The following is a 25,793-nucleotide window of genomic DNA, read 5'->3' as shown; positions in this document are numbered from 1 at the left end:
GTGTGAATAAAAGTGTAACCCAATATTGTTGTCATTAGTCAGGTTAAGGTTTTGGTTAATAAAGTCCCATAAATAGCTGACACTGGAAGATTCAGCTATGGTAATACCATTGAATGTCAAGGGTAGATAGTTCGACTCTGCCTTATTTATAATGGTCATTAGAAGTATCAATTTCATCAATGGAATTTAAATAACAGGCGCAAGCCTCCCATTAATGATAGCATCTTCCAAGACAGTGCCTCAAGAAGGTGGCATTCATCATAAAGTGCCCTTACTATCGAGGACATGCCCTAAAGACCCACAGTCAATGTTTTGGGAATAGCTTCTTCCCCTCCGTCATCTGATTTCTGAATGCTCCTTGAACCTATGAACACTACATAGCTAGTTGTCTTTTGCACTTTTCATGTCTTTATTGTTTTGTAACCTATAGTTACGCCTGCAATATACTGCTGACACAAAACAATGAAGTTCATGGATTATGCCATTGACAATAAACCTTTTTCCAATTCTAATCAGAACATTTTTGAAGCTATCATTCGTGAGTACCACCATTCATGACTACATATTTTAGTATCATCTGATCTTAAGAACATAAGATCGTAAGAAATAGGAGCACGAGTAGGCCATCTGGCCTGTCGAGCCTGCTCTGCCATTCAATAAGATCATGGCTGATCTGAACATGGACTCATCTTCACCTGTCTGCAGTTTCCCATAACCCCAAATTCCACAACTATGCAAAAATCTATCCAATCTTGTCTTAAATATATTTACTGAGGTAGCCTCCACTGCTTCATTGGGCAGAGAATTCCACAGATTCACCACTCTCTGGGAAAAGCAGTTACTCTTCAACTCTGTCCTAAATTTACTTCTCCGAATCTTGAGGCCATGTCCCCTAGTCTCACCTACCAGTGGAAACAACTTTCCTGCCTCTATCTTATCTCTCCCTTTCATAACATTATATGTTTCTATAAGATCTCCTCTCATCCTTCCGAATTCCAGTGAGAACAGCCCCAAGCGACTCAATCTCTCATTATAGTCTAACCCCTCATCTCTGCAATCAACAGGGTGAATCTCCTCTGCACTGTCTCCAAAGCCAGTATATCATTACTCAAGCACGGAGATCAGAACTGTGGGTGCAACCTCACCAGTACCTATATAGTCGCAGCATAACGAGCATATAAAGAATTGCGTCGCACCATCCAGCATGCAGGTTAGGTCTGCACTTCAGTTGTACGTGCCCCTGGAGCTACTTTTGAAGGTGTTCTACCCTCATTGAACAAAAATTCATTTCTGGGGTTGTTAGTAAGGTTTGAGTTGCGAGCATGCTGGACCATGACACAACATTATTATGATAAAGTGCAATTATTTTATTGCTAATGGTCCATAGTAATGATTGGATTTCCAGTTTTGAACTGCTCAAATTGTACAAAGGCTTTTCCATTTAGCAAGGTGGTGGTGCCATGCAACCATGATGTAAGGACATGATTTTGTCTCTACAAGTACTTGCAGTAGTTACTTGTACCAATATTGTCACAGACTGATACACCTGCAACAGGTAGACTGGTGGGACATGGATCTATCAGCTTACCCTCATGTTCCGGACTGACGGGTATGCCTATTGGGATTTGGTCAACTCATTTAGTGGTTGATGCTACTGACCCTCTCCTGCCGATAAATGTTGAAGACCCTGTGAGAGAACGTTCTATGCTCTTGTTATTTTCGATGGTTCTGTTGTTCAATATCACATGGCACTGATTCAGAAACTGAGGGATGATGGTAGGTGGCCATCAGCAGCAGGTCTTGTTTGATCTGATACTGTGAGATTTTATTGGGGTCGGAGTTAACTCTGAAGGTTTCCATGGATGCCCCTTTTATACTATACTACTATGTCACCTTTTCTGCTGTATACATCCTAACCTGGGGAAACAGAAATATCTATGGATGTAACAGAGGAGGCTGTTATGTGATTCTATAAATAAAACAACACAGACTATTGCTTCACCCTTCGGTAGGCCAGCTCTTTCAAAACAGATTCCAGATTATAAATGTTTATAAAGAGGACTTGGCAAGATCCCTCACAGCCCAGTCAACATTACAATGTCTGAGTTTGGTGCCAGGGTTAGTGCTGAGTAGACATTCTGATTTGGTTCCTATGTTGTTTTTCGTACAGTAATTTTGACACAACTAAAGTGTTAGTAGACTATTTCCAAATGCCCTATTATGCATCCAGAGTCACATATCAACCAGATATGGGAGCGCAGAAGACTCCTTCTCTGAAGAACCTTAAGTATTTTTGCAACAGTCTAGTTGTTTTATACTTACCATTACCAGGGCTAGCTACTTTACAACTTGTGAATCATTTAATCTGCTGAACATAACTTTCCCAAACACTACAGCAAGATTGGAACATGTTCCTACAACAGATTCATTTGAGGCCCTTATATTTGTGATCCTTATATTTTGGTCTTTCATAGAAACACCTCTTTTAGCTCCATTCCATCAAACACTTCACAATTCTAAATTCCTCCAGCTGCAATCCTGTTTGGTTTTTCCTGAAATAAGTGCTTCCTTGTTTTTGGTATTATCCTGAATGTTGAAACTGCTCCTTGAATCCTCTAAAACTTTGACAAACTTCTGTAGATGTGTGATGGAGAGTATATTTACTCGTTGCATTATGGCCTGTAATGGGGACACCAATGCCCTTGTACAGAGAAGCCAACAAAAATTTGTGGATACTGCTTTGTTTCGTAACTCCAGAAACTAATTGAAATAAAAACGTGGGAGCCAAGGATTCTTGAGTACTTGGATTTCTTTTAGTGAGATGCACACATCTGCCGTGGTGGAGTAACGATGTTTGCCACCCAGGTACTTCTTACATATAACTCATAATGAATTAATCAAACAATATAGTTACAATATTATGCACGTGTTACTGAAATATTGAATACACCACACTCCTCCCTATTTAGCTATAAACTCCAACTCAATATAGAATGCATTTCAACTCACATATGTCACATATTGCTCTCTAGCCCTGGGGGCAGGTGGTGGATGGTCGTATGGGCAGCTGGTGCATATCTCAAGTCCTGGTTATACGACCACTGACGCCAGGCGGACAATCTCTGAAGAATTTTGGTAACGGTCATGGTCGCCTGTCTTGTAAAGACACTTCCCAGAAAAAGGCAATGGCAAACCACTTCTGTAGAAAAATTTGTCAAGAACAATCATGGTCTTGGAAAGACCATAATTGCTTATGTTATATGATATAGCACATAACAAATGAATGCTCTAGATATAATGACTATATAGACATCTACAGCACATTATATTTTGAATTGTCTCTTTCAGGCCTAAATATTTAATTGTTGTGGAGGATTTTTTGCTCTCGTGAGAAAAGGTCTTTCCTGACCCGGGGTGTGAGGGGTGGGCGGGGGGGGGGGGGTCATTCTGCTTGGCAGCTGAGACTTGTGCCTGTGAAACAATCTGAGGTTCTGGGGTCTCTTCTGTGGTGGTTACAAGAGTTGACTCTGAGACTGCAGCAAGTGGACCAAACAGCTCTGGACACCTTGCTTCTCTAACAACTGACTCTGCTCTCCTCAACCGATCAATGTGTCATCTCCAGATGGCATCAGGCACAATCTCTATGGTGTAGGAGGGTGGTCTAGTTCTGTCTTTAATCTTCCCAAGTACCAACTTTTGATTTACTCTTTCCGAGATTGGCTTTGAGAAGATTCAAGCACGAGAGTAAAGGACAACTGAGGAGCAGCTTGGCTGGTGAATTGCCGGTTGTGCAGCATGCTGCAATGCGATATGCATGGAGCAATTTGGAGAGCTTCTGATTCAGTATCAGCGTAGTCTGTTCTGCTGGCTTTGCTTGCAGTGTTCTTTAGTGTCTGGACAAACATTTCTGCCACAACTTTTGTAGCTGGATGGTCGGTGCAGATGTAATATGTCTTATTCCAACCATTTTCAGAAATAACTGAAACTGTTTCGCAACAAACTGTGGTGCATCGACATTGACTAAGTGTTCTAGAACACCTGTCCTTGAGGAGGAGCTTCTCAACACATTGACAATGTGTGAGGCTGTAGTGGAGGCTATTCGGAATACTTCTGACCAATCAGTAGCTGCATTTTCTACTACCGAGAAATTTGTGCCCATGATTGGTCCGGCAAAATCCACCACTCTTTGCATGTGTCCTACTTTGTTGCATTTTCTGGAAATTTCACCTTTAAACCTGCATGGGTCAGATGTATGTGAGCCCCCGCTATAACGGTAACATAATTTGTTCAGCCTGGCAGGTTTCTGTTTAGCCGTTGCAATTTTGTCCAGGCTCACTTTCACTCCTTACTGCACTCAATTGCAGCTCTGGCTGCTGTTTCCATTGTTACAACGATTTCAACTGCTCTTTTAAACGTGAGTTGTGCTTCAGTTAGGAGCTGTGTTTGAATGCCTTCTTGTAAGATTCCTCAAACTAAACAATCTCCCAGTGAATTATTAAGCCCACCACTGAACTGATAATGCTCAGACAATTTCTTCAATTCATCCACACAAGCCGAGATGGACTCCCCTTCCTTTGGATTTCACTTGTAAAAACTGAAATTTCTGCAATCAACAATGGTTTCAGTTCTAAATATTCCTGCATTATGGTCATGATATCAGCAAAAGCTCTTTTCAGCTGTGTTGATTGGAGCAGTCAAACCTCTAAATAAACTGTATGCTCTTTCGCTTATTGCACTCAGTAACATTGGCTCTCGCTTTTCATTGGCTATTTCATTTGCTTCAAAATGCTGCTCAAATTGTTCAGTATACATCATCAAGTTACTACTACTGCCACTACGTCGACCCAGGCCTAGGGGGCCGGCATCGGGCAAGGCAAGGCAAGTTACCTGTTGTACAATTGAATGTGTCTAACTTTCTGATGTAGCTAGCCAGCCACTTCTGCTTTTTTAAAACTTATGATTATATTCCAGTACTCGCAATTTATAAACCCATAAATTTTGCCCATATCTGCCTTTTTTTAACTTCACCTTCCTCTATCCCTTATGAAGAAAAACATACTGTGTTTCAAATGGTAGGTGGTTGTCTCAGGTTCATTTTAAAACTTTCACGTCACCACTGTTATGTTTTGTAATTCTAGAAATGAATCAAAAGAAAAACACGGGAGCTGGGGATGTTTGTGTACTTAGTTTTCACTTAGCGAGGCGCCCACATATGACGTGGTGGTGTGATGGTGATAACATGTGCCATTCATATACTTCTTATATATAACCCATAATGAATTATGTAAAAAAAAACAAATAATGCTTAATCAATCAATACATTTACAATATTACTCAAATATTTAATGCACTACAGACCTTCATGAGTAAAGCCCTCCCTACCATTCAGCATATTTACATGGTGCATTGACGTAGGAAAGCAGCGTATATCATCAAGGGCCCCACCATCCAGGCCATGGTCTCTCCTCGCTCCTGCCATCAGGAAGAAAGTACAGGTGCCTCAGGACCCTCATCACCAGGTTCAGTTATTACCCCTCAACCATCAGGTTCTTGAACCAGAACTTCACTCAACTTTACTTGCTCTGTCACTGAACTTATCCCACAGCCTATGGACTCATTTTCAAGGACTCGGCATCTTATGTTCTCAATATTTATTGCAATTTATTATTATTATTATTATTCTTTCTTTCTCTGTATTTGCACATTTTGCTGTTTTTATTTTACACATCGTTTGTTGTCCCTCCTGTTGGGTCTGGTCTTTCATTGATTCTATTGCACTTCTGGTATTTACTTTGACTCCCTGCAAGAAAATGAATCTCAGAGTTGTATGTGGTGACATATATCTATGGTGATAGTAAATTTACTTTCAACTTTGAACTTTGATCATGGTTTTCTGATATTCAAGAGCCTTCTCCTGCTGGACACATAGCATTTGGTATTGATTTCACTTGGCAGGCTGGTAGTCCATCAGGATTTACTGACATTTGGAAAATCTTGGCCTTTAGGGAGAGGTGCTATGGCTTTGTGCAGTGGAGGTCACGTCGTACAAACTTTTGAATCCAATCTACTAAGTCACTGTAGATTCCATGTTAATTAATCTCCTGCATCAGTCTACCATGAAAGACCTTATCAAATGCTTTACTGAAGTCCAGGTAGACCATAAGACCATAAGATATAAGAGCAGTATTCGGCCTTTGGCTGAAGTCTGCTCAGCAATTTCATCATGGCCAACCCATTTTCCCTTTCAGCCCTAATCTCCTGCTTTCTCCAAAGTTTATTATCAGAATACATACATGTCACCACATACAACCATGAGATTATTTTTCCTGCGGGCATACTCAGCAACCCTACAGAACAGTAACTGTAAACAGGATCAATGCACAACGAACTATGTAAATGCAAATATAAATAGATAGCAATAAATAACAAAAGCATGAAATAACAAGATAAAGAATCCTTAAAATGAGATAACTGGTGTTGGGAACACCAGAATAGACTGACTGTAGTTATACTCTTTTGTTCAGGAGCCTGAAGGTTGAGGAGCAGTAACTGTTTTTGAACCTGGTGATGAGAGTCCTGAGGCTCTTGTGCCATGCCAGAATCTATTGATTCTCGGAAGGCCTAATACTGCTCTTATATCTTATGGTCTTTACCAATGCCTCCACAGTCTCCTCAGCTACCTTGTTCAGAACCCTGGGATGTAGTCCATCTATTCCAGGTGACTTATCTACCTTTAGACCTTCCAGCTTCCCAAGCACCTTCACTTGAGTAATAGCAATTACACTCACTTCTGCCCCCTGACACTCTCAAACTTCTGGCATACTGCTAGAGTCTTCCACTGTAAAGACCGATGCAAAAAACTTCTTTAGTTCGTCCGCTATTTCCTTGACCCCATTACTAACTCTCCAGCATCATTTTCCAGCAGTCTGATATCTACTCTTATCTCTCTTTTACTCGTCGTATATCTGAAGAAACTTTTCGTATCCTCTTTAGCTAGCTTACTTTCATGTTCCATCTTTTTCCTCTTTATAACATTTTTATGCCTTATACACAGCCATCTTCATCACTCCCTCAGTTTCTTTAAGGAGGTGATGAAGATGACTGATGGTGTTAGGGCAGTGAATGTTGCCTGCTTGGGTTTTAGGAAAGCATTCAAAAGGGCTCCTCATGGGAAGTTAATCAAGAAGATTAAGTAACAAGGGATCCATGCCAACTTGTTAAAACTGACTTGGCCATAGAAGAGGGTAGTGTTGAAGGTGTATTATTATGACTGGTGACCTATGACCAGAGATTTTCTGCAGGGCTCTGTGATTATACTTCTGGTGTCTTGTGAGAAATATGAATGACTTGGCCAAAAATGTGGGGGTTTGCAGGCAACACAAAAATTGGTGGAATTGTAGATAGTGAGGAAGGTTGTCAAAAGATGAGGACCAGTTGGAAATAAGGATGGAGAAATAGCAAATGAATTTTACCCCAGATAAAGGTGAAGTATTGCACTTTAGGAGGTAAAGGCAAGAGTACAGTATATATAAATGGAAAGACCCACGGGAGCATTGATGTACAATGGCTGCATCAATGCGAGTGGATAAGGTGGTAAAGAAGGCATATAGCATTCTTACCTTCAATGGTAGGGTCACTAAGTATAAAAGTTGGCGAGTCATGCTGAAACAGTATAAAACTTTGGTTATGCCAAATGTGGAGAATTGTGTGATGGTGGTCTGCATTGCTATGTGGAGGCTAAGAGGGTGCAGAGTTTCACCGTCAGCTTCATCTTGGGTACTAGCCCACAAAGTACCCAGGACATCTTCAGGGAACGGTGTCTCAGAAAGGCAGCATTCATTATTGAGGACCTCCAGCACCCAGGGCATGCCCTTTTCTCACTGTTACCATCAGGTAGGAGATACAGAAGCCTAAAGGCACTCACTCAGTGATTCAGGAACAGCTTCTTCCCGTCTGCCATCAATTCCTAAATGGACATTGAATCTTTGGACATTACCTCACTTTTTTTAAATATACAGTATTTCTGTTTTTGCATGGTTTTTAAATCTATTCAATATACATAATTGATTAACTTGCTTATTATTATATTTATTTTATTATTATTATTTTCTCTGCTGAATTATGTATTGCATTGAACTGCTTCTATGTTAACAAATTTCACGTCACATGCCGGTGATAATAAACCTGATTTTGATCATTTTGCCAATATTAGCTCTAAGGAGAGGTTGGACAAACTTCTGGAGTATTGGAGGCTTAGAGTGAACTGATAGAAGAATATAAAACCATGAGAGGTATAGATAGGGTAAAATAGTCAGAGTACTTTTTCTAGGGTAGAGGGCATAGTTTAAAGATGATGTGGGGGGAGGTTTAAAAGGGATTTACAAGGCAAATTTTCAATTTTTAAAAATAAAAACTAAATGGTAGGTGCCTTAAATGTGCCACCAGCTGAGGGGATAGGTGACAAGGCACTTAGGCAAGTACATAAGCAGGCAAGGAATATAGGATTATAGGGTTATACGCAGGCAGATGGGATTAATTTAATTTGGTATCATGGTCAGCCCAGACATCATTGGCTAAAGGCCTGTTCCTCTGTTGTACGGTTCTATGTATATATTCTGATAGTTATAATCACCCAGGCTTCTGATGCTGTGGAGGGAAAAGCACTCTCTTCACTATTATTGTACTCTCTCTGGCAACATAACTCTCAGCAAGTCAAGGCAACTGCTACATTATTTTCAGCACCAAAGTCATCAGCTTCATCAGCAATGAAACTCAGAGCCTTTGTTCCAATATTTTGAGTGAATCCTCTTAAACAGCAACTTATGCTGTCAGTGCCCCGACATAAATACTTCCAGCCCTGCTCCTCTTTATCAGTAACTAAATTGGCAGTAATCCAAAAAGCAGTAGTTGGTAGAACTCCAGCTTTCTTTCCTCCCAAAATAAGTAACACTTTCCAGTCAGCCACAGTGACTGGTATTTTATGTCTTCTCCTCACAAAGGAGCTAATACCTTTATGAAAGGGAACTTCAAAAAGTATGAAAAGAAAGAAAAAAAAGACATTGAAAGCTGCCCTGACAATATTTAGCACAGTACTGTATTGTGGAATGCCTTAAACTCCAGCATCTGTCTTAAATTGCTATCTGATGTCATTTCCTGATACTTGGTGCAAATCAATATCAGGAGGGTTTCTGTGGCAGATCATATTGCTGTCCAATGCAGTTTACCATCCCTACAGGGTGGAATTGCTCACCATGGAAATCACTAACTCTGAAGCAGTACAGCTTTTAGTCACTGTTCTCATGAGTTGCAGAAGCAATGTTTTTTCTTCTGTCCGAATACAAGTGAAATGTTTATTTATGAATTTATAAATTGTCTACTTAATGCAGCTGGACTATGGACCTTGGTAACCGTTATAAGCACAGAATTTAAAACCAAGGCCAGTTTATAAAGAGTGAATGAGGGAGTTAAAGATGTCAAACTCGACAAGAATGGACACTAAATTAAATTTATTTGCTGCGATTTTAGAACTCTAAAACCTAAACACTTAGTTATCAACAGTTTCAACAGGATTTCTCATTAAAGAAAGCTAAATGTTAATCAAACTAAATATTAAGTGGCTTAAACACTAGATGGCATTTATTTATCCTGTAATAACATTTTATGAAATATATTGCAATAAAACGCATTTTACTTGTAATGTACAAAATTAATTAACTATTATTCATTAAACTCTATATTTTACTCTGCATTGTAAATTTAAACAAAATTATGTTTTTTGAATTGGTGAATCAAATTAGCATTTCTCATAGGAAATGCTATTAATTCATTCATATTTTCGACATTATTTTCCTCCTGCATTAGTTTCTTTTATGTGCAATCCAGACTCTAGAGAAACTGCACATTACCCAGCTATTCAGACCACCAGAGGCACTTGAAGTAGTTTCTAAATCTAGATTAGTGTAGTTTGAAGCCAAAGTGCAAATGACTGATACAAAGGACACTGTAATCTTGGTAAGTGGCTAGAACTGTGCAGATGGTGCCAGCCTCGGCACAGTGCAAACACTCTCACATTTCAATAGGAGATTGTTGGTAAAGTTCCTTTCCAGAGTCTTCAGCACATAATCTAGGTTGACATTGCTGTGGAGTGCTGTACAATCAATGTTTCTATCTTCTGGATGAGATGTTAAAATGAGGCCCTGTTTGACCTCTGGGTGACTGTGAAATCATCAGCGACACTATTTTAAAGGAGCAAAATATCTCTTTAAACTATTAAAGAGATATTTTGATCTCCTGATTCCTGGCAAATATTTATCTAAATTGTCTTCTCTAAAAATCATCATTTCTATAAACAAATTATCTTCTCATTTTCATATCTCTGTGGCAGAACCTTACTATGTGTATATTAGCTTTCAGATTTGCAACATTACAATCCTATATTTCAAAGACTTTGCTTGGTCGTAAAGCACTTCAGGATATTCCGAGATTGTTAAAAGTACTTTCTTTCTTCTTACAATTCTACTGATGGTAATTTACATCCAGCACAGAGTTCTTGAATCAATTCCAATCAATCAGATGCAAAATGAGTGTTTACAATTGTTATGTATTGCATAATGTTAGAAGCTGATAATAACTTAATATAACAAATTAGTTTCCTGGTATAAAAATGCTTTATATATTCTGATAATCTTTTCTTTTCAGTGATTGAACTAATAATGATGTAGTGGCCATTGGTATTCAATGCAGGAATATCCTCTCAGAGAAATGACCGAACTATTTAAGCTACAGTTTCTGCACTACAGCTGTCACAGATGGGCCTGAGATAAAGGCAGGATGGTTGTTGGTGTCTATGTCCTTCAGAGAGAGTGTAAAACATATACAAAGGCACAGCGATCTGAAGTGATAGATGAAAGAAAGGAGTGCTATCAGTGACAAGGCCAAATTTTACATCTGGGACTCATGCAGAAATTGTAGCAGTTACATTGAAAGAATTTGATTCTTGTTACTATTTTATAGGGATGTGTTAGACCTCATTGGGGAACTGTGCACAGTTTTGATCTCCTTACTCAAGAAAGAATGAAGATAATTAGTTTGGTTGTAGGAGTCAGTGGATTGGGACTGTATTACTTAGAGCTTTGAAGAATGAGAGATCACATCAAAGCTGTTGTGTATTTAGTATTTCAGTAATATTGTAAATCCCTTGCTTGATTAAGCATTCTTTGTTGTTTACAAATGCATTGTGGGTTATCTGTAAAAGTACGTAAACGGCGTATGTCATCACGTCACCACATGCCTTGCTCAAAGTACATTTGTAAAAATGAAATTGAACTCGCATTCCCGGCTCTATTGTTTTCCTTTCAATTTTATGTTTTAGAGTTATGAAACATAACAAAAGCTTACAAAGTTCTTAAAGGGTATAAAGTGAGGAGGTTTCATTGAACAGAACAAGAGGTCGGATGTTTCCAACCAAGACAAGGATAAGAACCCTGTTTTATTCATTCAAACAGTGGTGAACCTCTGGAATTCTCTCCCAGAAGGCTGTGGAGGCTTACTTTATGCATTCATTCAAAAGAAAGTTTAATAGATTTAAATCTCGGGACATTACAGAAGTGCTAGAAAATGGTGCTGTGGTATATGCTGAGCCCGGATCTCGATCAATGGTATAGCAGGCTCTTAGGGTTAAATGGCGTCCATTTAAAAGGTTTTAGTCAGATGTTTAGACAAGAAAGGATAAAGTGATACTGGCCTCATTCAGTCAAATAGGATTAGTGTGGACAGATGTTCGAGTCTCTACATTGCATCTTGTGAGAAAACTTCCAATCTTTGTTGCAAGTAGAAAAAGTTTAGATTTTCTAAACAATGAAATACACTAGATTAACTAATTCAGGACGTATATACAATATTTTAAAAATGAAATTTACCAATCAGAATCTTATCCCTCAGAGGCCATGACTCCTTTACTAAAACTGGTTAATGAGGAGATGCATATGTGTAACATTTTATAGTTCCAGTGACTTAAGTGAAAGATTGTGAAAGCTTTAAACAATTTCATTGGGAAGATATCAAAAAGGACCCTTAGGGTTTAATGAATACTGAGCATGCCAATATCGGCATGAATCCTTTCATTATCCATTCCTGCAGTCCACGGGCCTGACTTTTAACTTAGCAACCTTTATAAGACCCACTTCCAGCTGTTGACGATGCACTTTACATGATACAAGCCATTAAAATTAATTCTCCCAAGGATGGCCGCATCAATCTATTTCTTGAACAGCTTGATACTGAATTCGACCTATTCTTTTATTTATAATGAACAGAAATGAATTTTCCGGAGAATTTCATTTCAACTGTATGCATTCATTTTACCTTAACTTTATCCATTAATTTGATGTCAAAGGGCCTTGATGCCTCCAGCTTGAGTGGACATTCTCTTGGAGGTTTCAGCAGGGACAACCCATCTGTGGGTGGGTAGAATACTTGACCACTGTGAATTACCCAATGATAATGGATGATCAGGCATATGTGAGAGAGTAGGTTACAGGGCTATTGGGGTAATAATAGTTCTAAGAGCTGGCATAGACTTGATGGGCAGAATGTCCTCCTACACTGTAAGTAAAGAATGCCTCAGCTCATTGATGAAACCTCTTTTTGAGACCTATATTTAATATTCGTAAAGCATTCAAAAGTAAAGTGCGCAATCTTCTCAGTGCTTCAATGGTTTTTCTCCCCAAGTATTCTTGATAGTGTTCAGGAAATGTGTTTGCCAAGAAGTTATTTATAATTTCAGAAAAATTAGTATCCTCATTGTAACCACTTCAAAAACATTCATTGAGTCATATGGTCCTTCAAACAATGAGAATCTGGTGCACTTCTATAGCAGGATCTAGCTCTCGGTGTTCTTTCTGTTAAGACACACTGTACTTTAGCATATGATGTTGTGTCCACAGCATTCAGTGTCTTAATAGTTTGCACTTTGACAGATAAAGTGACAATATTAAGATACTTGGTTGCATAATTTAGATAAGAAGGAAGTTCCACTGTATGAACAAAAGTAACTGAGCAACCAAATTTTAAAAACAGCAGAACCACTAAGTTAATCATAAACTCAAAGATTCTGCAGATGCTGCAATTTTAGAGCAACACGTAAATTGCTAGGGGAGCTCAGCAGCATCTACAGAAGGGAATAAGCAGTCCATTTATGGGGCTGAGGCCCTTCATCAGGTCTGGAGAGGAAGGGAGAAGAAGCCAGAATAAGAAGGTGGTGGGAGGGGAAGGAATGCAGGTTGGCTGATGATAGGTGAAGCCAGGTGAGTGGGGAAGGCGGGGTTGAAGAGAGAAGCTAGGAGATGTAAACATTAAAGGGGTGAAGAAGAAGGAATCTGATAGGAGAAGTGAGTGGTCCATGGAAGTAAAGGCGAAAGAAGGGGCACTGGAGGGAGGTGATGGGTACATGAGAAGAAGGGAAGGGGAGGGAGTATAACCAGAATGGGGAATGGAAAAAGAGAGAAGGGGGAGGGGGAGAAATTACTGAAAGTTAGAGAAATAAATGTTGGAGGCTACCCAGGCAGAATATGAGGCCACTCTCAGGTCGGAGGAGCAGCTAGGTAGGGGTTGGTGAAGTCTGGAAGGCAAAATCAAAGGCCAAAGTCCAGAGCTCGGCACGTCTGAAGGTGGAAAGCCCAAAAGGTTGAAGACCAAAATCAGAAAGTCCAGATGTAAAGGGTGAGTCTGGGCCAGAAACTGGAGATTGGAGACCAGATATCTACAAGTTTGGGAGTCTGGACCAGAGACTAGAGATTGGAGACCAGATATCTACAAGTTTGGGAGTCTGGACCAGAGACTAGAGATTGGAGACCAGATATCTACAAGTTTGGGAGTCCGGACCAGAGACTAGAGATTGGAGACCAGATATCTACAAGTTTGGGAGTCCGGACCAGAGACTAGAGATTGGAGACCAGATATCTACAAGTTTGGGGGTCCGGACCAGAGACTAGAGATTGGAGGCCAGATTTCCACAAGTCTGGAGGTCCAGAGACAGCCTGTACAGGGGTTGGAGGCCCGTGTGTGTGACATGGGGTGGGGGGGAGAGGTGTGAAAGGGGCGTGTTTTGCTGTTGTTGTTTTGCTTTGTTTTGTTGTTGCTGCTGCTTGTATTGTGTTATGTTGAACATTGTGGGCATGCTCTGTTGCCCCCAGCATGGTCTTTGAGTGCACTGGGTGTTAATGCAAAAGACTCATTTTACTGTTTGTTTTGATGTATATGTTATAAGTAAACCTGAATCTGAGCCTGATGCATTACTCCCGGTGCCATGAACTGTGCGTTTGGAGATCCCGTTAGAAGGGAAGTAGGGGTGGACATCTAAACAGCACAGGAAAGTTTTTTAAAAAATAGTTAACTTCGGAAATAACTGAGTAATAAGTGGATACAATCTATAATCAATGACATAAGAGATACAGATGCCAGAATCTGGAGCTAAAAGACAAACAGCTGGAGGGATTCAACAAGTCAAGCAACATCTGTGGAGATGGTGGGAATGTTGACATTTTGGGTCCAGGGCCTGCATTTGAAAACCTAGTTGTTCTGGACATGACCCAAAATAGTTGTCGATCAAATCAACCAGAACACTTCAAAGGTCACATTGTTCCAAACAAATCCTGCACAGGAATGATATCATCCTGGCAAATGGCCTGAAAATCACGTTGTTTCGTAGCTCAGAAAGTGACATGATTCGGCCGACGAAAGCTAGCCCAGCAAAGGTAGGGTTTCGACTATACAATTTTAGACTTGATAGTTAAGAGAGACATGTACTCCCATCGAGGTTAATTAGGGAAGGTTCACTTGGCTGGTTCCCGAAATAAAATGGTTGCAATCACAATCCACTCTGGAAATAAGCAATTTTTGCATACAAGTACTGCTGATTTCAAGTGAATTTCTGGGTTTCCATCCCACGCTTTTCAAGTACAAAGTTTATTCACTTAGTTGCCTGCGCTGACTCCACTTTCCACAGATTTTTTACTTAAGCAGGTATTCCCATCTCTCTTCATGGCACTGTAAACTCATTAATTGTTTCAAATATATATATAGTTCTTCTTCAAAGTTACTCCTTTACCTGCTTTCGGCACTGTTTCAGGCATGGTTTAAAGTCACAACAAAATCTTATTGTCTTCCCTCTTGTTCTTCTGCTTGACTCTAGCACAGCAAAGACGTCTAACTTGGCAGCTGTCAATTTTGTCAATGCAGTTATGTGAACATTTTAGTACCAGATCACAGCTTTCCTCTATCATTTCCAGGAAAGTGTGCGATAAAGATCAATTTGCTGGTGCCAATTTCCATTCCATACACGCAATGTGCACATACATGCCTCGTATATCATTGCAAACCCTAATCAGTGAAATGTTTATCTGAAAGCGTTATTTTAACATCTCGTTATATATGAACTACCAAATGTCCAACTCCTCAGAACTAGTATAAATTCCTCTGGTAATTGCAAGTGGAAGATATTTTTCTTTGAATACTTAATACCCAAAAAAAATTACAGAGAAGTAATTAATTATTTGGGAGAAATGAACTCCATCCATCTTGGATTTTTTTTATAATCCCTTCTGTACAGATGTAGGTCTAGGGTCTGTTTTCATAGTTTTCGTACGTAAAAAGCAGCACTATACCATGTTTTTTTAAGGAAACATGAAAGAGTAATTGAAGACATACGAGACTACAGATGCTATAATCTGAAGCAAAGAGCTGCACTGATGCAGGAAAACCGTGCAAAGTTCCACCTCCTCCCAGTAGCTGCTCTGCAGTGAGAATCGATGTGCGCAGTGGACATGACTTCCAATGCATAACAACTCCAAATACATGTGGAGCAACACCATCCACTAAATGTACTCTTTTCAAATTGAAGCTTTGCTCTTAATCAACCGAGATGGAGCACACCCCTCAAACTCAGCGGAAACTCACACCCGTCTTATGTTTGTGATGGCGTGCAATGACTCTCACCAATGCTTCTGCAAGAAAGCCAGTCTCAGGGCAGAATTGTTCTGCTTCACCATCATCCCAAGACTTCTTTTCCACCGTTCTCACTACAATGCTGCCCCTCAGCTCCAACAAGCTTCCCACTGCAATGGAACTAATACACAGGATTGTTCACCTTACCACATCTTCAGCCTAGGATCAGGATCAAACCATCCTCAGTAACCAAGCTGCTATATGAAAGCAACATTTGTGGTTGCACACCTCTGCAGAATGAGCACCACGTTTTTGTTGACCATGTTGTCTGGATTGAAGTGTTTCAATAAGGCAGGCGCAACATGGACTCGTGAAGGGTATTTCCTGTTTGACAGTATGACTGGGGTTCTGTAAGGATATAATAAGTGCAGTGGATAGAGGGGAATAGATGGGTGTCATATACTTGGATTTCCAGAAAGTGTCTGATAAAAGACATGCATGGTTGCATGATTTGGGGTAATATATATTATCGTGGATGGAAGATTGGTTAACCAATAGACAGTTGGGATAAATGTATGTTTCTCTGGTTGGCAGCCAATGGTGAGCAGGGTGACACAAGAGTCCGTGCTGGGCTTGGAACCGCACGCTATGTACAGAATGTGATTGATCTGGAAGAGGGGACTGAGACTGGAATACATCAGTTTGCCGCTGACACTAGATTGAAAGGAAAAGCAAATTATGCAGAGGGTGTGTGGAGTCTCCAGAGAAATATAAAGAGATTAATTGAGCGGGCAAGGGTCTGGCAGATGGAGTACAACACTGGTAGATGCGAGGTTATCCACCTTGGTAGAAAAATTAGAAGATCAGATTATTATTTAAATGGTGAAAGATTGCAGCATGTTGTTGTACAGAGGGACTTGGGAGTGCTTGTGGATGAATTCCAAAAGGTTGGTTAGTAGGTGTTACTTGTTATTTATATTTTTATTTATAGATACTGCGCTTCCAGCCCAACGAGCCGCACTGCCCAGCAACCCACCCATTTAACCCTAGCCTAGCCACAGGGCAATCTATAATGACCAGATGACCTACTAACTGGTACATCTTTGGACTAGGGCACCCGGAGGAAATTCACACGCTCATGGAAAGGTCGTACAGACAGCGTCGAAACCTGAACTCCAAACTCTGACACCCCAGGCTGTAATAGCATTGTGCTACCACTCGTTGTACTACTGTGGAGCCACCACCATATCAAGAAGGCAAATGGAATGCTGGCCTTCATTTCCAGAGGGATTGAACTTAAGAGCGGAGAGGTTATGCTGTGTCGGTACAGTGCACCGATGAGGCATATTTAGAGTACTGCGTGCAGCTCTGGTCTCCTTTCTTGAAGAAAGACATACTGGCTTTGGAGACAGTGCAGAGGAGGTTCATGAGACTGATTTCAGAGATGTGGGGTTTAACCTATGAGAAGAAATGGAGCCACCTGGGATTTTACTCATTGGAGTTCAGAAGAATGAGAAACATATAAAATGATGAAAGAGATAGATATATAGATAGATAGATAGATAGATAGATAGATAGAAGGAGCAAAGTTGTTTCCACTGGTAAGTGAGATTGAGGGACATAGCTTCAAGATTCAGGGCAATAGATTCAGGACAGAGATCAGGAGAATATGTATTTTTACAAGACAGTAGTGAAAGTGGAATTCTCTGCCCAAGTACACAGTAGAAGCTACCTCATTTAATAATGTATATTTAAGACACAATTAGATTTTTGCATAGCAGGTGAATAACAGGGTTATGAGGAAAAGGCAGGCAAGTAGAGTTGAACACATGGCCGGATCAGCCGTGATCTCTCAATGAATGCCTTGATGGCCAACTCCTCCTATTTTTCATGTTTTTTAAGTTACCGTTATTCACAGAAGCACTGGCCTGGCTCCACACTTTTAAAATAAAGGTTCATAGCGAGACTCTGGAAAATGTTGAGCACTCTCATATTTTGCTACCTCTCAGCAAAGGCAAACACTAACAATTATGTAACCTTTCAATGGCTTCAGTCCACCAGGACAATGTTTGGCCACCTGAGCAAAAGTATTCTTAAGGATCAGAGTATCAAACCAGACACAAAACTTATTGTCTATCAAGAAGCAGTAATCCCTGAACTTCCATTTGTTTCTGATTTTGAAAAATAAAACTAACTGTCTGCAAAGTCTTCCTAACCTCATGGAAGGGTAAGCAAATATTTGTGTGCTCTCCGAGGCCAACATCATAGTTGGACATATCCAACATCAGCTTCCCAATACAAACATTTTATTTCTGATCTCCTCAGGAAAGAGATTACCAGGCAGACAGAGGAACCGGCTCAAGGACATGATCAAAGCATCCTTGAAAAATTGATTACTTGCATTCCTTAGCCCAGGAGGTGTGTTTGGGATGCTACACGAGAACAATTCGGCATAAAAAGGAGGAGGACTGCTCCACTTCACCACCAACTACCAAATCTCCTAACCTATCAGCAGTCAACCCTTTGATTGTGATTCCCACTTTAGCCTTATTGGTGCCCTTAGAAGAGGGCTTCTTAATCTGGATCTACGGACCCCATGGGACCCCATGGGGCTCCATGGATAGATTCCAGTGGATTCGTGAACTTGATTGGGAAAACATTTACATCTTTATTTTCACGAACCTCTAAATGAAATTCAGCATTTCCATCAATTATGAATGTAGGCGACAAACCAGAGTAGTATTAGCAGTACCCGTGACTTTGTCACCAATAAAAATCACAGATATTTTCATATCACACTACAGTTGCTACAAATATCTCAGGCAAGCTCGTCACTACTTTGAAATGATGGTAGTTAGTAGACCTGCCGCTGGATCAGATGTGATCGCAGTCTTCCCGTCTGCAGACACTAATGCGACATAGCTGGTCAACTATTGGGCAGCCCTCCGCCTAGTAGTCGCTCAACCACCAAATGTTGAAGTTGCATGTTCTCTCATTTTTGATTCCGACATCTACATTGTTCTCCATTATTGCTTGTTGATCAATGCGTAGGAGGAGGTGGGTCGCTTTATTGCTTGTTAAAATTTTGCAAAACTGGACAGTTCAAATGAGAACTCTTAACTCTCCATAAGGCCGCGTAGCGGATGTAATACCACGTGACTCCGTGCGCAACAATAGCCGAATTCCAGGAAGGACCTGATGCCTGAGCTACTGCTGTATTGCTTGTGTCTATCTGAGTATCTAAAAGCCATTAGAAGTGTTTAAACTTTGGATAAATTGTAAAACCTGCCTTATTTTACTTACTTGGCATGACCCAAGTTAACTAAACTCCAAAGATGTAATATTAGAAAGCTCCACCTGTGGAGGGATGAAAACGAGATTTACTGAATTTAAAAGAGCATAGAACTTGTAAAAGAGAGCTATGCTGAGAATAAGGCATGGCTGAGGCAGGCACATGAAAACCTCAGGGTGAAACCACTGGAAGAGAGACGATAGCGTTAAAAGATGTATAGAAGCTACGGCTATAACGAGCATCAGTTATAGTGAGACGATATTGGCAGAGAGTCGTGTCCATGATCTCTACCGTGTAAACAGGAATTAGTTCTGTTAAATCATTCCAAGGGATTTGGGGAGTTAAAACACTTTTACTGTATAACTAGTGCATGAAATATGTTCAGGAGTGTTGTATCTGAGAAATGTTTGGAAATGATAATGTAATAATATTAGGTTATTTTGAAATAGAAAATAGAATGCGTATAAGAACATGGATTGTAATCCTGTTGTATGCAGATCAGTTTTTTATTCTGTGCAAGTTTTGTGAATTGATTTTCCGTGGATGACCCACTTTTCTTTCAACGAACCAAGGAACAAGATAGCAAGCCACCCAAGATCGAAGAACCATCATGGAAACGAAATACTTCAAGGAATTAATATGGTTGAACATATGAGTTTATTTCTCATTCGAATGATCTGAATTTGATTTTCTAGAGGAACTGATTATTTTTGCAAAGACTTTGATAAGTGAATGAGATTTACTTTGTTTAAAAGTTCGGTCACTTATCAAAGTCTTTGCAAAAATAATCAGTTCTTCTTGGGGGGGGGAGATTGAATTTGAATTTGCAGACATACTGATCTGAAACTGAAACTGAGACTAACCATAATACTTAAAAATAGGAATTCAATATGTTTCCTGACTAAAGATAAAGAAAAAGGCAAATGTTGGTCTGTAAACCTTTAAATATGAAATAATACTAAGTCTAAGCAGTTAGAGAAATGGGAGCAACAAGAGTTATTCTAGTGAATTGCAATGATTCTAACTAAAAAGGAATTTGGTTTTCATTGATATCTGAGATTTGGAACCTAAGACAGATTGTTGGAATTTTGAATTGTTCTTACTCATGTAAATATTTTGTCTATATTGCTATTTTTTATAGACAAAACTTACCTCTAGAAGTACAGTCGATGTTTAGGCCAAAATGTGGATCGAACTTTTTTCCATAGATGCTGCCTGGTCTGCTGAGTTCCTCCAGCAGCTGCAGATTTTCTCTTGTTTGTGATTGAATTATCTCCAAAAGTGTGTGTTCTCTAATCGCTGCCTCCTTTCCATACCTAGAGCTTCTGATGGCCCACTAGCACCTAACATAGTACTATGTAATTTGATTTTCTCATAAAGAGTACGGTGGTCAGTCACAGGAGATCAGACTAGCACTACACAGGTGTTACATTGGCATATGATGCTAGCGCCGTGAACTCGCCCATTTTATTACCCACCGAACTCCTCTTCTCCATAAGTCTCTGTTGTCTCGACCCGGTCCTCTTTCCTCGACTTTGTGATCTCCCTTTGCATCCTCTGTGTTTTCCTCCAGATTTCAGCAGGGGTGTCCGCCACTCTGCTCGCTAAACTGGCTGGCATAAGCTCAATCAGCTGGTCCCTGGAATACACAATCCGACCATGCTTCTGTCTCGCTGATGAGACATGTCAGAATGTAACTATTTCCAGCGCTGAAAACCCAAATAAAACTCTCTCTACCAGCATGTTAGAGAGGGTGCAGCTTCGATGTGTTACCGTGCAAAAAAAAATACAAAACACAACGTAAGTTAAAAAGTAAGAATACTGGTCTGGAATGGCTGTAACAGGCTGCATGCACGACCGGCACATGCACACTAATGCACACTAAAGTCAGCTATGGAAGTTTTAGATCCATTTGCAACAACGTACCTTTGCGAATTAGGATTTTCAGCACTTATAACTGTTAAAACAAAAAAATCAAAATCAATTGGATGTCCAACATGACATGTGTGTTGCTTTGTTAAAGACCACCCCACAGTTTAATGTGCTTATTCAAGCTAAGTTCTATAATGGAGGGCTATGCGGTAGGGAAATCCTAGGCAGTTTCTAGAGTAGGTTAGATGGTCAGCACAACATTGTGGGCTGAAGGGCCTGTAATGTGCTGTAGATTTCTATATTCTATATTCTAAACAACAACAACCTTCACACTGATATGTCTTGAAAAAATAAAATGTAATTTTAACTTGCCCATATGTTTAATGTATATTGTTATTTAATGCATTAATAAAGAAGCACATATATTACTATATCACAAATTAAATTTTTTATATATTTTGATAACTGTATTTTAATATAATTAGTTTCTTTTGTAATCCTATGCATTTTGTTTTATATATTTGAAGACATTATTCTGAGATGGTTTCCATAGGCTTCACCGGACTGTCAAAGGAGCCCATGGCATAAAAAAGGTTAAGAGCACCTGCCTTAGAAGGAGTGTAGGAAGTCATCCTCTGCCTCAAGAAAAGAAGAATGTACCATTGAACCAATAATGTTGCTGAACTTCAAGGTAAATAATTGCCTTGATGATATAAGTACTTTACAAATAAGCCAAAACCTGACTGAATAGAGCAGGGAGAAGTAAGTATCAATCAGAATCTCTACAATGTAAGCCAGAATGGCAGAATAGTAGCTCTCTCTCTCAATTAGTATTTGTCAAACTAATGCATGGAGCATATTCTACATAGAAAATGATTTTGGAGGACTCCTGTGCAAAGAATGAGTCTTAGCGCTTTTTCTCAACATCAGCCAACATCAACTGTCTGAGCAGTTTATAAGTGGTCTTCTGGAAATGGAACACCTGTCTCTAACTTCTCCCCTACCACTGAACTGGCATGACATACAGTATATGGGCACAACTGTTCATCGGCTTCTTCCCCATCACTTGCGTTGAAAACTACGCTGGACTAGAAATGATCATGATTTGCTAGCAAGACACAATCCAGTCAATAATGCTGAAGTGATGCATTAAAATGAAGGCAGGGAGACCGAGCAACATGCAGGCTATCGTGGGAGTCACCATCCCAGAATGTTATGTGAGTCGTGTGACCAGCACATTCTACGGATTCAGGCCAGATTTACATTATCCTTTTACAGAGGTTATCACTAAAATTTGGAGAATTTAAAAGATCTCAATCCCCAATGATGGATTGTGCTAATGATGGAAAATTCAAAGTTAGATTTCTAAAGTAAAATGTTAGATTTTATGTTTTTCTAAGAATTATATCAGTTAATTATATATTCATATAAATTATTCATTGTGGGGTAAAGTTACTTGTAGCTATTTTGCTCAATTGACTCAAACTTAACAAGTGTTATTGAAATCTGTTTATGAAAAGGAATTTGAATTATGTAATTATTCATAGTGTTATTAGGTGGATATTATCAGAAATATGCTTATGTAAATTGTCAGTAACCTGCATTTGCTTATTAGTTTTTCTGATCTGATGTATTCCCGATGAAGGGTCTTGGCCAGAAACATTGACTGTTTGTTCCCTCCTCACCCCACACCAGATGCTGCCTGACTTGCAAGTTCCTCCTGCATTTTGTGTGAGTTGCTCGACTTCCAGCATCTTGAATCTCTTGTGTTTTTCTGATATAAATAGTTAAAAGTTTTTCTGATCTAACTAGATATAGAAAGTGGTTAAGCCAACTAGAGTTAACTTAATTATTCTATGGACTCCCCGTTGATTCAGTGCAGGGCACACCAAACTTTTAATTAAATAATATTGAAGTAATATTCTGGAATTTAGAAAAACACACTAAATTCAATCCTAAACTCCAATGTGCAATTTCAAAATAAGATTATGTGAGAATATTCCAGGAACCAGGAAAATTATTTCTCTACCTTGACTTGTTAAAAAACTCTTTACTTACAAAAATATTTTTTAATTCATGGTCAGTTAATCTGGAAGTCAGTGAAGAGGTTCTAGAAATTTATATGTGCAATGTTTCTTTCATGTTTTATGCCTATGATTATTATTTTATTCTATTGTGGAATTCACCTGAACAAATTCTTGCTTTGAATCATGGCACTCAGGAGATTCATCTGGGTCTCTCTGCTGCAAATCATGCATCTGATAACATTTCCACACTAGTCACATTAAATGATATAATCCCCAAAGCATTATTGCCTGAAAATTTATGCCTATTATTCTGAGGTGCACTTGCCACGTGGTACTCTCACAACCACCTTATTTTAATGACACTGTCTGTGCTGGGACCCTCTCTGGTAAGTCCCTTAGCTTACTTTCACTCACTTGGTGTCCTCAGAACCCCAATATACTAACTATCACCATGATCATCACTGTGCCCTTAAACCTCCCACACACCTCCGAAAAACTCTAGTTCCCATAGTATGCTTTCAGAATCCCAACTCCGTAATATCCTGGTTAAGACACCATTTTTGCTTCCCGTATCCATAAATGTCAGGGAGCATCCTCATCCTCTCAACACTCTGCCACCCATCCCGACACACAGCGTAGATGCTTTGCCGAGCATTTACGCTCCATCCACCAGAACCAGTGGGATCTCCTAGTGGCCACCCATTTTAATTCCACTTCCCATTCCTATTCTGATATGTCAATCCATGGCTTCCTCCACTGTCGTGATGAGGCCACACTTAGGCTGGAGGAGCAACACCTTGTAATCCGTCAGGGTAGCCTCCAACCTGATGGCATGAACCTCCATTTCTCAAACTTCCGGTAATGCCCCACCCCCTCTGCCCTTCTCCATTTCCCATTCCCTCTCTCACCTTATTTCCTTGCCTGCCCATCACCTTCCTCTGGTGCTCCCCCCCCCCCCGCCTTTTTCTTTCTTCCATGGCCTTCTGTCTCTTTCACCAATCAACTTCCCAGCTCTTTATTTCATCCCTCCCCCTCTAGGTTTCACCTATCACCTGGTGTTTCTCTCTCCCCTCCCACCACCTCTTAAGTGTACTGGTCAGTTTTTTTTTCTCCAGTCCTGCTGAAGGGTCTTGGCCCGAAAAGTCAACTGTACTTTTTTCCACAGATGCTACCCGGCCTGTCTAGTTCCTCCAGCATTTTGTGTGTGTTCCTCAACTATGCCTTCCTTTCTCCCCTCCCTGTCACCATCCCCACCTACCCAAAAGGCCTGAACCCATAAAATATTAATACCTTTTATATAAAGAATATTTATTTAGACACAGTGCCCTACCAGAGAGTAGGTCAATGACCAAAGGTTTAGTCAAAGAAATAGCTCTGAAGGAGCATCTTAAAGGAGGAAAGAGATAAGAAATTACCTAGATCCACCTAATGCTTGCTCTTGGGTCACCTTTTCCCCTCATTTCATCTCCCTTTTACCTTTCAGTCACCATAAATGACTGCTCATTCCACATCCTCCAGCATTGTGTTTGCTGTAAGAGATTTCAGTAAAGAATTCTCAGTCTTTTAGCTATGGGAGTTTAAGGCTTGTCTCTGGGTGAAAATAGAAAATGCAAAAGAAAAGGTAGAAGTGGGTCAGAGGAGGGTGAAATGAAGGAGGCTGCAGTGATACGAAGACATCACTTAGGAGATGTTAAAAAATGGCTTGCAGTGATATGACAGTTTTCAAATCCCTGGCTATTCATCCTTGACATAATGAAACCATAGTAAGTAAAAATAGGAGAACTACCTCAGTTTAAATGACATGAGTTTGATAATATTCTGTAGGAGTTACCAGAATGGATTTTCAGAAAATTCCGAAGGACTATAAATTTTGCTAATGCTCTCAAATTTTCTCAGGAAGTTGAGAGAGCTGCACTGAATGAATCAAAGCTGCGGAGGCCAACTGTCCAATCTGTCCAATGCACCTGCAGCTCTGGAACATAGAATATTACAGCAGGCCCTCCAGCCCACAATGTTGTGCTGACTATTTAACCTACTCTAAGAACAATCTACCTCTTCCCTCCCAGACGGCCCTCCATTTTTCTATCATTCATGTGCTTATCTAAGAGTTTTTTAAATGGCCCTAATGTATCTGCCTCTGCCACCACTGCTGGCCGCCGTTCCATACATCCACCACTCTCTGCGGAAAAATCTTACCTCTGACATCTCCCCCATACTTTACTCCAATGACCTTAATATTATGCCCCCTCGTATTAGCCAATCCTGTGCTGGGAAATAAATTCAGACAGTCCAATTGATCTATGTCTCTTATCATCTTGTACGTTTCCATCAGGTCACTCCTCATCCTCTTTCACTCCAAGTCCAAGGCCCAAGCTTGCTCAACCTATTCCCATAAGACATGCACTCAAATCTAGACAGCATCATGATAAATCTTCTCTGCACCCACTCTAAAGCTTGTATATCCTTCCTATACCATCAACCATAACTGAACACAATTCCAAGTATGGTCTAACTAGGGTTTTATAAAGCTGCCACATTACCTTGTGGCTCTTGGACTCAATTCTCCAACTAACGACGGCCAACACATCATAGACTTCCTTTATGACCCTATAAACTTTGATGAATCTACGAACACAGACCCCAAGATCCTTCTGTTCTTC

General features: G+C 40.0%; 1 protein-coding gene and 1 long non-coding RNA gene across 3 annotated transcripts in view; one reads left to right on the top strand and one right to left on the bottom strand.

Annotated features, from left to right (window-relative positions):
• Positions 1-25,793, bottom strand: part of LOC134351940 (heparan sulfate glucosamine 3-O-sulfotransferase 3B1-like) — a 207,988-nt gene that overhangs the window by 43,792 nt on the left and 138,403 nt on the right. The window lies entirely within an intron of this gene.
• Positions 14,680-25,793, top strand: part of LOC134351941 (uncharacterized) — a 34,958-nt gene continuing 23,844 nt past the window's right edge. The window contains exons 1-3 of one of the 2 annotated variants that reach the window (XR_010019295.1): positions 14,680-14,753; positions 21,634-21,797; positions 22,802-22,837. This is a non-coding gene — a long non-coding RNA (uncharacterized LOC134351941). The remainder of the gene's footprint in view (positions 14,754-21,633; positions 21,798-22,801; positions 22,838-25,793) is intronic. The other variant, XR_010019296.1, reaches the window with a different exon arrangement.

The sequence above is a fragment of the Mobula hypostoma genome, chromosome 9 (assembly GCF_963921235.1).
Source record: "Mobula hypostoma chromosome 9, sMobHyp1.1, whole genome shotgun sequence".
In the NCBI taxonomy this organism is placed as follows: domain Eukaryota; kingdom Metazoa; phylum Chordata; class Chondrichthyes; order Myliobatiformes; family Myliobatidae; genus Mobula; species Mobula hypostoma.
This window is presented reverse-complemented; position numbering and strand designations above follow the sequence as displayed.